The sequence below is a fragment of the Salmo salar genome, chromosome ssa10, assembly GCF_905237065.1.
Source record: "Salmo salar chromosome ssa10, Ssal_v3.1, whole genome shotgun sequence".
Classification (NCBI taxonomy): domain Eukaryota; kingdom Metazoa; phylum Chordata; class Actinopteri; order Salmoniformes; family Salmonidae; genus Salmo; species Salmo salar.
In genome coordinates, this window is record NC_059451.1 from 10,741,170 (window position 1) to 10,754,992 (window position 13,823).

Consider the following 13,823-nt stretch of genomic DNA (forward strand, 5'->3'; position numbering starts at 1 on the left):
GGGAGAACCTTCCAGAAGGACAAGCATCTCTGCAGCACTCCACCAGTCTGGCCAGATGGAAGCCACTCCTCAGTAAAAGGCACATGATAGCCCACTTGGAGTTTGCCAAAAGGCACCTAAAGGACTCTCAGACCATGAGAAACAAGATTCTCTTGTCTGATGAAACCAAGATTGAACTATTTGGCCTGAATGCCAAGCGCCACGTCTGGAGGAAACCTGGCACCATCCCTACGGTGAAGCATGTTGGTGCAGCATCATGCTGTGGGGATGTTTTTCAATGGCAGGGACTGGGAGACTAGTCAGGATTTGAGGGAAAGATGAACGGAGCAAAGTACAGAGAGATCCTTGATGAAAACCTGCTCCAGAGTGCTCAAGACCTCAGACTGGGGTGAAGGTTCACCTTCCAACAGGACAACGACCCTAAGCACACAGCCAAGACAACACAGGAGTGGCTTCGGGACAAGTCCCTGAATGTCCTTGAGTGGCCCAGCCAGAGTCCAGACTTGACCCGATCTAACATCTCTGGAGAGACCTGAAAAGAGCTGTGCAGCCATTGTCCCCATCCAATCTTACAGAGCTTGAGAGGATCTGCAGAGAAAAATGGGAGAAACTCCAAAAATACAGGTGTGCCAAGCTTGTAGTGTCATACCCAAGAAGACTCATGGCTGTAATCGCTGCCAAAGGCGCTTTAACAAAGTACTGAGTAAAGGGTCTGACAACTTATGTAAATGTGATATTTAATTTTTTTGCTGCGTCATTATGGAGTAGTGTGTGTAGATTGATGAAAACTAAAACAATTTAATCAATTTTAGAAAAGGCTGTAATGTAAAATAATATATATATTTTAATTCAAGGGGTCGTAATACTTTCCAAATGCACTGTATCTAACGGGGGCACAACTTTGACTTGGGACGGGGGAATCATGTCCCCCCCACATACTTAAATTGAATTTTTAACCCCCCCAGTTTTATCCTTGCAATGTGATACAAAAAGCAGCAATGGTGTGCTTTAGGACCATACAGACTCCTCTGAGCAGTCGGGTAGGCTGTTTGGAGTGTTCAGCAGACTGGATTTAGGACTGCGTGGACACCACAGAGTGGGCTGACAGGCTGTGTGAAGGCAAAGCTTCTGGAAGGCTGGCTGGATCAGCACGGTTGAGTTGAGCATAGCTCAGTGTGTATGTGTGGCACTCTTTCACCGAGTTGTAAAAGCAAGCATGGCAGAAACTGGCTACTCTTTAGTTGGCTGATGTAGCTGGCAAGGTAACTGCTGTTTAACTTAAAAAATAAATAATTTAATTGTATTTATTCGCAGTGCTGAGCTAGTATTGTAATTGTCATGTATAACGTTATTGATCTGTCAGTTTCCCTAGCTAATTCACACTGATATAGTAATAAACAGCTGTTCGAATCCCTCCCGCTACCACAGGAACTGGTCCCAAACTCAACCGTCCTGCAATGTTATTTTAGGCATGTGAGACGCAGCTCACTTGCCAGCCATGGTCCCAGCAATCTTGCGCCCTATAGGCAATATCAAATGCGCAAAAATAACTTAAGAAATAGGTTAGATTACCAGAGATTCTCACATGGCCTTTATATTGTATTACTGCTATTTTTATAGCCTACCTTTTAGGATTGGGAAGATTTTCATACAGAAATATGGGTGATCAATATTTAGGCCTATTTCTAGGCAATGTCGTAAACTATAGCCTAATCACAGGCCTATTTAGGAAGTACATTTCCTTGGAAAGATAACTGCCTCGTGCTTCTCCACCCATGCATAGGCTATAGCCTACTCTATTTAAATGAGACCACATGCGCACCGGATCTCGCAGGTATGGCTACTGAACTGGAAGCAGCGCAGCAAGAATGATTACAGCAACACTTGCTACGTTTTGCATAGGCCTATAGGATGTAGCCTACCTTTTAGGACAATTTGCAGGCAGAGGCACATTAATGGGTAATCAATATTTATTGAAAATTAAAACGCTGGCTCAGCATAATCTGTTTGCGTTGTGCTTTTTCCTTTTCAATGATAACATTTTTTGATTGCACTTTGACTCACGTTGGTTGGGCACCCTACACTTCTTTCCATTATCAATATCTGTTTACAGACACTGTAGTAAACTACAGTCTAAATCATTTTAAAGTTAATTTCATATTCAAGTTAACTGCCACTTGATTCTCCACTCATGTAGGCAGTCTACTCTATTTCAATGAGGCCACACATACTAGGCGAACTTGAACTCTCACGTCCAACTAGGAGAGGTAGGCTACTGAATTCTGTGTGAATAATGCAAAAAATATGTACTTTTAATAAAATAGGTAGGTCAACGTATACAAAGCAGAAAGGAGTGTTTCCAAATGATCTGTAATAACCAAATAAGCCACCTGCATGCCCGACCCCCACCAGTCTAGTCAATAAGTCAACTCTCTCCCAATACAATTTACTTCCCAATTCACACCTTTCATTTTTTTAACTCCCCCAGACCCCCTGCCAGGTTATGTCCCCCCACTTCTAAAACCAAAGTGGCGCCTCCGCTATCTAGTATGTTTAATCTGTATGTGAGAAGTTCAATAGCTTTTAAAGTATTCACTTATGGTAATGTGTTTCAACATAACAACCTCTAAAACAGTGGCTCCAAAAGCAATTACATGATGCCCTAAAAAAGTGTGGCTAAAAGCAAATAGAGTCAGCTGCATCGAGTCTTAATAGCTCATGAATTCAAATAATTAACTACAATGGTTATGAATGGATCAAAAAGACTAGTGATTCACAAGACTGCAGAGGCAGTCAAAATGTCAGTTGGTGACTTTTGTCTTTCGACCACAAGACATTTACAGCCACGCTGGGCTGTGGCCAGTGACCACTGTTGCTCTCCCTTCCCCCACTTCTTGTGAGACAGCAACTGCAGCACCAAACGGTCATGATACACTTTTTCTTCTGACCCATAGCAATTCACAGTACTTGCTATTTCACCCTAATTTCTCATCTTTGCAATCCCTTGAGAGTTTTCCTATAGCCTAACACAGGAAGTCCATCTGTCTCCTTATAAAATGCTTAGACTTTTCACAAAAACTAGCTATGACTCAAACAGACAGTGAAAAGGTTTTCTTGGGAAGCCAGCTCATATGACTGTATTTAGGAACCATCTCCCCAGCTAGCATATAACATTCTGAGAACCATGTTTCTTACAGCTTGGTGAGAGTGTGGTTGTCCTATGGTTATTTTAAATACAACCTTCCCAACCTTCTGGAAATGGTGCAGGATAGTTGCTTGGCTTTGGATCATTCTCAGCATATTTAAGGAACTTGACATTTAATTGCTTTGTTGGAAATGTTCTAGGATTGTTCTCCAAATGGCTTCACCTTGGGAATGTTCTCAAATGGTTCCCAGAACGTTAAGGAACAACATTCTTCGGTTATCCAAATGGCTTCACCTTGGGAATGTTCTCAAAGTAGCCACCATTTGCCTTGATGACAGCTTTGCCCAGTCTTGGCATTTTCTCAACCAGATTCATGAGGTAGTCACCTGGAATGCTTTTCCAACAATCTTGAAGGAGTTCTTACATATGCTGAGCACTTGTCGGCTGCTTTTCCTTCACTCTGCGGTCCAACTCATCCCAAACCATCTCAATTGGGTTGAGGTCGGGTGATTGTGGAGGCCAGGTGATATGATGCAGCACTCCACTCTTATTCTTGGTCAAATAGCCCTTACACAGCCTGGAGGTGGGTTTTGGGTTGTTGTCCTGTTGAAAAACAAATGATAGTGGGACTAAGCGCAAACCAGATGGGATGGCGTATCGCTGCAGAATGCTGTGGTAGCCATGCTGGTTAACAGTGCCTTGAATTCAAAATAAATCACATACATTGTCACCAGCAAAGCACCCCCACACCTCCTCCTTCATGCTTCAAGGTGGGAACCACACATGAGGAGATCATTCGTTCACCTACTCTGCGTCTCACAAAGACATGGTGGTTGGAACCAAAAATCTCACATTTAGACTCATCAGACCAAGGACAGATTTCCACGGTCGGTCTAATGTCCATTGCTTGTGTTTCTTGGCCCAAGAAAGTCTCTTCTTATTATTGGTGTCCTTTATAAGTGTTTTCTTTGCAGCAATTCAACTATGAAGGCCTGATTCACGCAGTCTCCTCTGAACAGTTGATGTTGAAATGTGTCTGTTACTTGAACTTTATTTGGGCTGCAATCTGAGGTGCAGTTAATTGCCGATTTCTGAGGCCGGTAACTAACGAACTTTTCCTCTGCAGCAGAGGTAACTCTGGATCTAATTTGCAATCTTTCCAGCTTCAGTTTGAATTGATTGTGTTCATATAGCTGTGGTTAGTTACTCTGAACAACAGTGTCCTGACGATTGAGTGCATTTTCTATGCCAGGCAAATTAGCTCATTGTTATGGATATATCCAAATAAATTTTACTTGGAAAACAGCTTAAACAAATGCAAATGCAGCTACTTTGCTGTTATCCTTGCTGCACTTTTTTTTTTTAAATGTGACTAAGTTAGCCGTGGTTGGCTTGATAGCAAGCGAGGGATAAGAGCGTTGCCAGCCAGTATGGCAGTGGAACATTTAGAATGAACGACTGGGTTGCGTCCATAGATACAGAACAAAAATACTGAACGACTGGGACAGTATTCTCTAGCAACCCTAGATTTGTGTTGGTACTGTATCTTTTGGAAGGATGAAATGGTATGAATAAATGAATCAAAATAAAGTTGAATGAAAATACATCAATCATTATTTGAATGTGTTGGTAACCCGTTGTATAGTGATAATGCCGTCTAAGCCGGTGTTTGGAGGATATATTGGCACGGTTTGCCGGCCATCGACGAATAACACGTGCCAATATATCCTCCAAACACTGGCTTCTCTGGCATTATCACTTAATTGTTGTATATACATGCAGCCTCCTCTGTCTTACAGAGACTGGACTCTGTTTATCATGTTTATCATGCATCCTTGCGCTTTATTACAAATGCCAAGTCACTCACCCACCATTGCACCTTGTAACAAATGGTGGGTTGGACCTCACTTTATATGCGCAGAAAGCTACATTTGTATGTGTTCTACAAAGACCTTTTGGCTAAACTCCCTCTTTACCTCTAGTCTAGTCTCCTTCACCACCAGCAGTTACCATACCCGGTCTGCTAGCTGGTTGCTACTTAAAGTCCCCAGGACATTTACAGTATTAGGCAAGACTGCGTTCTCATCTTGTGCACCAGAGGCATGCAATCCATGCTTCATCTAGATACGTTAGTATCACTGAATTAATAAAACTATTTGATAGGAGACTGTGTTACAGAGGAGTGTAAATGTTTTTTTTTTTAGGCTGGATCATGTATTGTTGTATGTTTTAATTATGTATTGTATTACCATGGGTCCTACTGCATTGGTGCTTGGAGTATTTTATTTTATTTTTTACACAAAATAAAGGAAGTTATTCAAAAACTTCCAAATAACCTTTACATTTAGCTCTTAGGGTTAAGAAAACTTTCACAACATTTAATGTTATTATTTCATTATCTTCAAATAACCTAAAATATCCATTCTCAGAGTGTTAATCGCCCAGTGCAGTCGAAAACGTGATTTTCCTGTGTTTTATATACACTCACCAGCCAGTTTATGAAGTACACCACCCCATTCACCAAAATGGATTGCTCCTAGAGACAGTGAGTCATGTGGCCGTGGCTTGTTATATAAAGTAAGCAGGCAGGCAGGCATCCAGTTACTGTTCGATTGAACGTTAGAACGGGCGAAACGAGTAAACTAAGTGACTCAGAGCGGGATAATCGTCGGGGTCAGGCACACCGAATGCAGTATCTCAGAAACAGCCGCCCTCCTGAGCTTTTCACACACACGACAGCATCTAAGGTTTACCGAGAATGGTGCGACAAACAAAACATCCAGTCAGCGGCAGTCCTGTCGGTGAAAACAGCTCATTGATGAAAGAGGTCGAAGGAGAATGGCAAGAATCGTGCACGCTAACAGGCGGGCTGCAAACAGACAAATAACAATATTGGTGTGGTAATGGTAATAATTATGGTGTGAATAATGGTAGCTCGGAACGCACAACTTGTCGATCCTTGTCACGGATGGGCTATTGCAGCAGACGACCACACCGGGTTCCACTCCTATCAGCTAAAAACAATAATAAGCGACTCCAGTGGACACGCGATGACCAACACTGGACAATTGAGAAGTGGAAAAACATTGCCTGGAACATGACCGCGAGTTCAGTTTACTTAAGTGGCCTGCGCAGTCCCCAGACCTCAACCCAATGGAGTATCTTTGGGATGAGATGGAACGGGCTGTTCGCAGCGTGAATGTACCGCCAGCACAGGTGAAACACCTTCCGGCCAACGAGATGGACAAGCCAGAACAGGTGCAACAAATACTCACCAACAAAGTGAAACCAATCTGTGCGCCCCATGTGCCACCTCGAAATATAAATAGAAAAAACAAAACCTGTTACAATATGACCCTAAAGGGATCTGTCTGGCAAATTGTAGTCAATGACATTTCAGATTTATATATGATAATATTTCACAAAGTAGTTTGTAGTGAAAACTACTTTTTCAAAGTAACTTTAGTTAATGAAACTATATTTTGTCTTAAGGGTAGCTTTAGTGTAGCTTTACTTCTTCCAGTGTAAAGTATTTAGTAGCTTGGTAAACTATATGTTTAGAGTAGCTTCCTCAACACTGCCTTTAATATAGACCACATGGAAAATTCAATAAAACAGTTTTTTTGACTTGTTAATAGTGACAAAATTCTGCATTTTGTCATGTCCTTCTGTGCAACCCACTGACTTCTAGGAAGATTTTAATTCAACCCCAACATTTCCCCATCATTGTCAACCCCTAGTTATTATGTTGCTTTGACAAAGGCATTTATGAAGATTATTATTTATTTAATGTGATTAGTAGTTCCTTTAAGGTAAAAAAAAAAAAAAAAAGCTGGCCCTCATTTTAAGGTCAACCCTGTTACCCTGTTAATATGATGAAGCTAACCCTTTTTAAAATGTTTTCTTTTGTAAAGAAACGTCTAGTGTAAAAGTACGTGAGCAGATTCTACTCTTTTTGGCAATTTTCTGGTGGAAAACTGAGCATAATGCATAAACTCTGATACCCAGAGATAGGCTACAAATGTTTTAACAATAATTTAAAAAAATACATTTGAATCTTCCCACTGGGCACACCACATCATTTCAAAGTGGCAATTAATATTTGGTTGAGACATTGATCAATGAGATTTCAACCTTCATCCAAAAACTTTCTTACAAAGGCCGAAAATTTAATATGTTTTCTCACTGCGTGGTGTTTTAGAACGGTCGCCAATACTGATAAGATCGAAAGAAAGGGAGCGCGGCTCTCAGATCAGCTTTCTCCATTCAAATCTTACTTTAACATTATACTTATTTCACAACACTGAAGGATCTATGGCTGCAAATATTGAGGTGGCCAAAGGTGTCAGCCTGCTTCAATTCAGCTGGCGCCCAGCTTACTGAACCGAACGACTCCCTTAAAAGACCTTCACTTGAAAAACGAGGGAAAAAAAGCAAATTAATCTGAGATAACTAAAGAAATCTGTCATTAATTTTGACGTTTTGCCGAAGACGTGTAGTATTTTTCAAGAGAACAAACGTGCATTGCTGACGAGTCGTCTCGTTGAAAGACAACAGGCCCTTCATTGATGAATCCCTACTATTGACGTGGGCGTAGACTTTGGCTACCGACTTCAACTTGCCTCGCGAAAAAAATGTTGTGCCCGAACAGCCGAAACAAGTCCAGAACAAACAAAAACTTCACCAAATGTCATCATAATATATGCACAAACTGTTCCAAACGGTTTCAGCAGGGAAGCATGCGAACGCCTTAACCAAACTCAGCTAGCCGAACGAGTGTGCTCGCATACTCCCTTAAAAGACATTCGATGGAAAAACAAAAAACGTCTAGTACTGTTTGTCGATTTTTAGACGCTGTAGCCAGTACACAATTCCCCAAAATAGTCAGAATTAATCTAAAATAATTCAAGAAATGTGTCATTAATTTTGACAAGATCATAGTCTCGCAATTTGACAGTTTATTAAGATGTTTGGAGAATCCCTACTGTTGACCAATCACCAACGGAGGGTCATAGACTTCGGCTACTGACTTGCCTTGAGAAAACTATTTAGGCTAGGAAGCATGCAGACGCCTTTACTCAGTAAAGGGAAGCATGCAGACGCCTTTACTCAGTAAAGGGAAGCATGCATACGCCTTTACTCAGTAAAGGGAAGCATGCATACGCCTTTACTCAGTAAAGGGACGCCTTTACTAAGTAAAGGGAAGCATGTGGACGCTTTTACTAAGTAAAGGAAGCATGCGGACGCCTTTACTCAGTAAAGGGAAGCATGCAGACGCCTTTACTCAGTAAAGGGAAGCATGCAGACGCCTTTACTCAGTAAAGGGAAGCATGCAGACGCCTTTACTCAGTAAAGGGAAGCATGCATACGCCTTTACTCAATAAAGGGAAGCATGCGGACGCCTTTACTCATTAAAGGGAAGCATGCGGACGCCTTTACTCATTAAAGGGAAGCATGCGGACGCCTTTACTCAGTAAAGGGAAGCATGCGGGCGCCTTTACTCAGTAAAGGGAAGCATGCGGGCGCCTTTACTCAGTAAAGGGAAGCATGCGGACGCCTTTACTCAGTAAAGGGAAGCATGCGGACGCCTTTACTCAGTAAAGGGAAGCATGCGGACGCCTTTACTCAGTAAAGGGAAGCATGCGGACGCCTTTACTCAGTAAAGGGAAGCATGCGGACGCCTTTACTCAGTAAAGGGAAGCTTGCGGACGCCTTTACTCAGTAAAGGGAAGCATGCGGACGCCTTTACTCAGTAAAGGGAAGCATGCGGACGCCTTTACTCAGTAAAGGGAAGCATGCGGACGCCTTTACTCAGTAAAGGGACGCCTTTACTAAGTAAAGGGAAGCATGCGGACGCTTTTACTAAGTAAAGGGAAGCATGCGGACGCCTTTACTCATTAATGGGAAGCATGCGGACGCCTTTACTAAGTAAAGGGAAGCATGCGGACGCCTTTACTCATTAAAGGGAAGCATGCGGACGCCTTTACTAAGTAAAGGGAAGCATGCGGACGCCTTTACTAAGTAAAGGGAAGCATGCGGACACTTTTACTAAGTAAAGGGAAGCATGCGGACGCCTTTACTCAGTAAAGGGAAGCATGCGGACGCCTTTACTCAGTAAAGGGAAGCATGCATACGCCTTTACTCAGTAAAGGGACGCCTTTACGAAGTAAAGGGAAGCATGCAGACGCTTTTACTAAGTAAAGGGAAGCATGCGGACGCCTTTACTCATTAAAGGGAAGCATGCAGCAGGGACGCCTTTACAAGTAAAGGGAAGCATGCAGACGCTTTTACTAAGTAAAGGGAAGCATGCGGACGCCTTTACTCATTAAAGGGAAGCATGCGGACGCCTTTACTAAGTAAAGGGAAGCATGCGGACGCCTTTACTCAGTAAAGGGAAGCATGCGGACGCCTTTACTCAGTAAAGGGAAGCATGCGGACGCTTTTACTAAGTAAAGGGAAGCATGCGGACGCCTTTACTCAGTAAAGGGAAGCATGCGGACGCCTTTACTCAGTAAAGGGAAGCATGCGGACGCCTTTACTCAGTAAAGGGAAGCATGCGGACGCCTTTACTCAGTAAAGGGAAGCATGCGGACGCCTTTACTCAGTAAAGGGAAGCATGCGGACGCCTTTACTAATTAAAGGGAAGCATGCGGACGCCTTTACTAATTAAAGGGAAGCATGCGGACGCCTTTACTCATTAAAGGGAAGCATGCGGACGCCTTTACTAATTAAAGGGAAGCATGCGGACGCCTTTACTAAGTAAAGGGAAGCATGCGGACGCCTTTACTCAGTAAAGGGAAGCATGCGGACGCCTTTACTCAGTAAAGGGACGGACGCCTTTACTCAGTAAAGGGAAGCATGCGGACGCCTTTACTAAGTAAAGGGAAGCATGCGGACGCCTTTACTCAGTAAAGGGAAGCATGCGGACGCCTTTACTAAGTAAAGGGAAGCATGCGGACGCCTTTACTCAGTAAAGGGAAGCATGCGGACGCCTTTACTCAGTAAAGGGAAGCATGCGGACGCCTTTACTCAGTAAAGGGAAGCATGCGGACGCCTTTACTAAGTAAAGGGAAGCATGCGGACGCCTTTACTAAGTAAAGGGAAGCATGCGGACGCCTTTACTAATTAAAGGGAAGCATGCGGACGCCTTTACAAAGTAAAGGGAAACATGCGGACGCCTTTACTAATTAAAGGCATCCTCATGATTCCCAGCCAAAACAGTTCGGAACAGTTTGTACATATATTGTGCCAACATTTTGTGACGTTTTGGACTTCGGCAAGTGTTTTTTCAGCTGTTTGGACACCACCTTTTTTTCTAGAGGCATGCCGAAGTAGTATTTCTGCCTCTGTAGCTTTTGATTTGCCATAACTCATACCTGCTGTAAAGTGTAATGTAAAATGTCATGATTTGGACTCCTGTACCTATTATGACGCTGCAAAGTTTGGAGGCCCTCTTCCCTTTGTTTCCCTCCATATTCATTGTTGTCATAGGACTGTTTGTCAGGGTTCTGTTATAGAACACAAAATATGTACTTTACAAGCAACACACCATGACCTAATTTGAAAGTGAAACAAATATGGCAATAGTTTACCGGTGCATTGCTATCTTCATCAGGTCCAAGATGTCTTTCCCATCCAGCTTTGAGATATCTGTAATTATACAAAAGGACACTAACACATTGCAGGATTTTTCCATCCAGTACAACATGGCAATATGCCATTCAACTCATACCAATGAAACATTTAATTTCTCATTAATTCTCTATTAGCTGCTCTTCCATCTTTAGAAAATCTTCATCCATCTCGTTCAGCTTGAAGTCTAATTCCTCAACCGGACTCATTTAAAAGGTCACGGATCTCACAAAGGAAAGGATATATAGGACTATTTTTTTGAAATTCTGAAACAATGTAGTTTGACATTAGTTCACTTCCAAATATAACAGCCTCATTTAAATATTATTAAAAATGGTTTAAAAAGAAATGTGTCATACTTGCTTCCGGCATAGTAAAAGGGTCTGAGCCTTTGCAACGCTTTGATGAGGGGGATCTCTCATCTCTCATTTCCCAATTTTCCGGAGCATGAATGCTGAAGATTCTCTGCAGTAAAATATTGGACAGCATCATGGCAATTCTTAGTACAATTACAATACATTTCCCAAATACATTGATCGAGAATGACAATAAGGGGTTGGCTGACGTTGTAAAGGGTCCTCCTCACTATAATCACTTGGAGGCTTGCGTGGTGTTTTAGTTTGACATTTCCCCTCACCACCAATACTTAGTGGATTGCAGGGCGTTTTAGCCTTTTGCTTCTTAGTGGCATTGGCACAGATTTTCTGGCGCTTCAGAGCAGATTTTAGTCGAGGCTTGGGAAGGCCAAAAAAACAGCAACATGCAAGTGTAAAATAACATCAAGCATTTTTCTACACACATAAACACAATATAAACACAATATAATTTCTACCAAACTTGAAACAAAAATTCAAAATGGAGAGTTTCATACTTGCGTCTGTCACAGGAAAATGTTCTGATCCTTTGCAATGATTTTGTGAGGGGGATCGCTCAATTAAGGGAGAAGGAGGTCTTGAGCCCTCACGCTCCAGGGTTAAGCCATGTGAGAGACCAAGATGATTCTCTGCAATAAAAGATTGGACATGCCAATTGTTTTTACAATTTTAATGCATTTTTCAAATACAATGATCAAGAATAAGGAGTTCGAAGGGTCGTCCTCACCAGCATTAGGCTACTTGGTGGCTTGTGCTGCATTTTAGCATTTTAGCCTAAATCATTGGGTACAGCGCAAGAAAAAAGTCAGAGTAATCTTAATAAATTGTGGCATTAATTCATGTTCACATTTACAACATAACATACATAGGCATTTTATCATTAAGACATTTAGAAAAATGTCTGGAGGGTGAAAATCCCCAAACATTATCTTTTGCTCAGAGCATTATTTAAATCACCTCCCATGTCAGATATCTTCCTTTTCTCTATGCCACAAAATCTAAAAAGGTAGAAATGTCATGTTTTGGTCATTAAAATGTACCGCAACTGGATAATCCCTGTCGTTTCTCCTGATGTAACTTTTATGTTCACTAATTCTCTGCTTGAGAGAACGAGAGGTTTTACCTACATAACACAGCCCACATGGACATTCAATCATGTAGATAACATGGGTGGTGGAGCACGTAATAATGTCATTTATTTGGCCAGCCGGGGTTTGTCCTTGTCCCATCACGCTGTAGTGACTCCTGTGGCGGGCCAGGCGCATGGACACGGGTGTTTCCTCTGACACATTGGTGCGGCTGGCTTCTGGTTTAAGCGTGCATTGTGTCAAGAAGCAGTGCGGCTTGGCGGGATTGTGTTTTGGAGGACACACGGCTCCAAAAGAAACAGTCAGTATCTGGTATGGCCACCAGCTGCATTAAGTACTGCAGTGCATCTCCTCCTCATTGACTGCACCAGATTTACCAGTTCTTGCTGTGAGATGTTACCCCACTCTTCCACCAAGGCACCAGCAAGTTCACAAATATTTCTGTGGGGAATGGCCCTGGCCCTCACCCTCCGATCCAACAGGTCCCAGACATGCTCAATGGGATTGCGATCCGGGCTCTTCGCTGGCCATGGCAGAACACTGACATTCCTGTCTTGCAGGAAATCACACACAGAATGAGTAGTATGGCTGGTGGCATTGTCATGCTAGAGGGTCATGTCAGGATGAACCTGCAGGAAGGGTACCACATGAGGGAGGAGAATGTCTTCCCTGTAATGCACAGCGTTGAGATTGCCTGCAATGACAACAAGCTCAGTCCGATAATGCTGTGACACACTGCCCCAGACCATGACGGACCCTTCACCTCCCAATCGATCCCGCTCCAGAGTAAGGCCTCGGTGTAACGCTCATTCCTTCGACGATAAACGCGAATCCGACCATCACCCCTGGTGAGACAAAACCGTGACTCGTCAGTGAAGAGCCCTTTTGCCAGTCCTGTCTGGTCCAGCGACAGTGGGTTTGTGCCCATAGGCGACGACGTTGCCGGTGATGTCTGGTGAGGACCTGCCTTACAACAGGCCTATGAGCCCTCAGTCCAGCCTCTCTCAGCCTATTGCGTACAGTTTGAGCACTGATGGAGGGATTGTGCGTTCCTGGTGTAACTCAGACAGTTGTTGTTGCCATCCTGTACCTGTCCCGTAGGTGTGATATTTGGATGTACCGATCCTGTGCAGGTGTTGTTAGACGTGGTCTGCCACTGTGAGGACGGTCAGCTGTCCGTCCTGACTCCCTGTAGCGCTGTGTTAGGCATCTCACAGTACGGACATTGCAATTTATTGCCCTGCCCACATCTGCAGTCCTCATGCCTCCTTGCAGCATGCCTAAGGCACGTTCACGCAGATGAACAGAGACCCTGGGCATCTTTCTTTTGGTGTTTTTCAGTCAGTAGAAAGGCCTCTGTAGTGTCCTAAGTTTTCATAACTGTGACCTTAATTGCCTACCTTCTGTAAGCTGTTAGTGTTCTAACGACCGTTCCACAGGTGCATGTTCATTAATTGTTTATGGTTCAATGAACAAGCATGGGAAACAGTGTTTAAACCCTTTACAATGAAGATCTGTGAAGTTATTTGGATTTTTAAGGATTATCTTTGAAAGACAGGGTCCTGGATAAAAGGATGTTTCTTT

At 43.0% G+C, this 13,823-nt stretch overlaps 1 long non-coding RNA gene across 1 annotated transcript; it reads right to left on the bottom strand.

The window, feature by feature from the left end:
* Nucleotides 1–10,568: 10,568 nt before the first annotated feature.
* On the bottom strand, nt 10,569–11,945 carry LOC123724601 (uncharacterized). The gene is made up of 3 exons (XR_006757137.1): nt 11,137–11,945; nt 10,738–10,795; nt 10,569–10,653 (listed from the first exon to the last, which is right to left on the bottom strand). It is a non-coding gene; the product is annotated as an uncharacterized lncRNA (long non-coding RNA).
* Between the last annotated feature and the right edge of the window lie 1,878 nt (nt 11,946–13,823).